A 3,684-nucleotide genomic window follows, 5' to 3' on the forward strand; every position below is an offset into this window, starting at 1 on the left:
GGTCGACTGTCGATGGGGTCGATGGTCTGTTGATCTGTTGACCTGTTGACGCATTGTTAACATGTAAGTATTTACGTAAATTTATAAGGGATATCCCAGTGAGAAATGATTCGTCGATCGACGTCGAAATGATGTCGAATCGACGTCAATTCGACGGTGTCGATGTCGATTCAACATCGTTTCGACGTCGATCGACGAATCATTTCTCACTGGGATGTCCGCAACCTTGCTTTCCGCATTACATATATATTATGTATGAAATAGGGCAAGCGAGAGCAATGAGCGAAGGAACGCCGAGGAAAGGAAAGAAGAAAGGATGAAAGGTAGAGTTAAGGAAGAGGAAGGAAGAGAGAAAGAGGAAGAGAGAAACAAAAGGTTAGTACACTGTTTCTTTATTTTGATATTCTAAATTGTACATATAGAGTCCATTCACTTTGAATATTTACGCACTGAAAGCGTCGTTCTATCTTTGCTCATTATACGGCAAAAAAAGATAAAACGACGTTTCCAACGCGTGAGTGCTTAAAGTGAAAGCAGCCGTAGTTGGCAATAAAACGATTTGTGATTTTTTATTACTGGTTAACTGATTACTTTAATTAAATAAAGAATAACTGAAAGAATACATATTTTATCGCCTATATAATATCATCAAATAATAACCAATTATTATTTTATAAATATTAGGAGACTAGAAGAGGATTGGAGAAAGAAGGTACGAGAGCGGAATCTTGAAAAGGAAGAAGAACGAAAGCGGAGAAAAGAGGCAGAGAAGGAAAATGCGATGAGCTGTGAAGAGGAAGATGAAGATGAAGAAGAAGGTGAAAAGAAAAATAAGAGAAAAAAAAGAGGAGGAAAAAATTTGAAAATAAGAAATAACAGGTATATAACATTTGTCAATACAACTAATAATTCTTAAATCATTTTTATTTTGTCAATTAATTAATCGCTTTTATTGTTGCACTTTCTGTTTAGATATTACTCCTCAAGAGCGTGGGCGAGCAGAGGAGGTTGGAGAAGATCAGAAGGACGATGGAGAGGAGGAGGCTGGAGAGGAGGGGGATGGAGAGGAGAGAATGAAGCAGGGAGTATGGGCCGTATAGGGCCTGGATCCACAGGCCCTCTTTTTGTATTTAATTACAATTAAATTTATATATATTTAAAATATATCATAATGTGTATTTAATTACTTTCCAACAGTATCCTACAATCAAAAAAATTCTCCTGAATTTCGCCGTGGCGAATCGTAAATATGTTTAATCGTAACGTTACAGGCAAAAAATGACACGCTGAGAATTCTTGTGTGTTACTTTTAAATAAAAAATGTTCGATTAAAACAATATTTCAGATCGTTTTAGTTTACTTGTAAAATGTTCCCGAAAACTCTTTTTCCTTTGATGGTTAATAAATAGTCGTAAAATGAATGTAAAACGAAGCGTATAGACCTATAAGCTATAATCTCCCTTATGAAAAAATACACTCAATAACACGTTGACGGTCCGAAATAACCATCAAATTGAGTGTAAACCTTCATGAAACACTCGATTATGAAGGTTTACACTCAATTTGATGGTTATTTCGGACCGTCAACGTATGATTGAGTGTATTTTTTCATAAGGGCTATAACCTATTCGTTTAACATTTATTTTACGGCTGTTTATTAACTGTCAAAGGAAAAGAATAGTTTTCGGAATATTTTACAAGTATGCTAAAGCGAACTAAAGTGTAATTTTAGTCGAATATCTCTTTATTTTAAAATGGCACGCAAGAATTCTCAGCGTGTCATTGATCGCCTTTGGCAGCGTGGGACGAATATTAGGTCTGTTCTTTATCTACTTTTACTCAAAGAGGATCAGATAGGCCGGTATTCATAGTCCGTTCTTATATTTAAGATCATCTTAAGTATGCTCTTAATGTGTTTTCAACCAATCACAGAGCTGTATTAGCGACTTAAGACAATACTTAAGATGCTTTTGAAATAAGAATCGACTATGAATACCGGCCCTAGAGTGGAAGCTGCCATAAGAGCACAATGTTAAATAGCGTGTCCGAGTTTCAGAGCCATCTACCAGCTCAGAGGCCATCCTAGTGAAGGTTATCTCTCTCACTCATTGATTACACCGTTTAACTGTTGAAAGCAGCACAGTTTGGTATTACAGCGTTCTGATGTATCAATAATAACGATATAATAGAAATCGCTATAAATTACTGTTGGTATGTACGATTTCTTCTTGATATGCGCCAATTTTTTTCTTGCAATTTATTCTTTAAAATACCACTGTTATTCTCTAAATTCTCTAAAAATCATGAACAGATTACATATTTAGGTGTAATATTAAATTCTGGTTGCAAAATATCATAAGATTATTGTAAAATACATACATATGTATATTGTTTTAATTTGTCAATTTTTTTTTCACTTTTTCACTTAAAATAAGTCATTCCTCTTATTTCTTTATCAATTCTGAGAGATAGGACTAATATAAATTGAATAGAAAGTATCTTTGTTGTGTTGTAGCTAATTAATTTATACATGCAATCATGCGTATAATTTTGTTAAAAAATGAATGGGTTACGTCGAAGAAAATCCATAGGTGTATAAAATACGAAATATATATATTTGCTTTTATAGCATAACATATATAATTTAGATAAGTATACATATCTTATGAGTGTTACACATCGTACCATAAGTTCAACGATATAAAAGATGACAGTTTACAGATTGATATATACAAAGAACGGCAAAAGCCTGATCGCATAATACATAACACTCCAAATGCTTCTTGTATCAAATAGTCGTTAAAAAGATAATCGCGATTGTATTCACACACACAATATCTTATGTTTGCAAATCATGTTACGACTGTCAGAGAAACGAAGTTTATCATTGATGGTTATGGAGAAGGTTCGTTCCCGTTCGACGCAAACGCAAAAAGAAGACTGGCACATACATCCGGGAAAGAAAATATTCAAGAGATAACAATGCCACATTTAACGTGTTGTTAACAAAGCCATTAAAAAAATAGTGTCGAGAAGAGTGATCTTTCTTAACTTAAAATCAGTCGAATTGATATCAGTTAAAAGTGCGCAAAACAAAACACCTTTCAATGTTGTTTTCGAAATTTATAACAAGTTCTCTTCTGCGAAATTTTATGATTGTTCCCGCAATTGATTTTGGCTTCTCACAAACTTAAAATATACAAATGCGCCGTTGCATCGGTAGAAATGTATACCTGATTTGAAGAATGAATTCGTTAAAAATAATTTAGAAAAAGCTAAAAGATGATTTAAAGGCGCTGTTGAAGTGTATATTCAAGCGCATTGTTGTGCCTTTTATTGTCCTGCCGATGTATTTCCACAGCAGCATCTGTATTTCCACAGCACACATTCAATGCTCATAGAGAATTAATCTCTCATTAATAATTTTACAAACGTTATTTTCGTAAGAAAAGAGTTACTCATAGTATCGTCTTGGGGCTAGTATTGTCCGTTTGTTTAGTCTCTATGCTTAGTTAACTACTTAAATACAAATGCTAAGCCTACTAAGATAGTATGAATTAACGCTCGTGGAAGCACCCTGAATCACTGAATGACAGTCGCAGGCCCGGGTCCTCGATGTAGCATAGTACACTGGTCAAAATAATTAACGCAACAAGAAATTTATATCAAAATTTGGCGAATTTC

The sequence above is a fragment of the Vollenhovia emeryi genome, unplaced genomic scaffold (genome assembly GCF_000949405.1).
Source record: "Vollenhovia emeryi isolate VEMERY1.0 unplaced genomic scaffold, V.emery_V1.0 DF939262.1, whole genome shotgun sequence".
Classification (NCBI taxonomy): Eukaryota; Metazoa; Arthropoda; class Insecta; order Hymenoptera; family Formicidae; genus Vollenhovia; species Vollenhovia emeryi.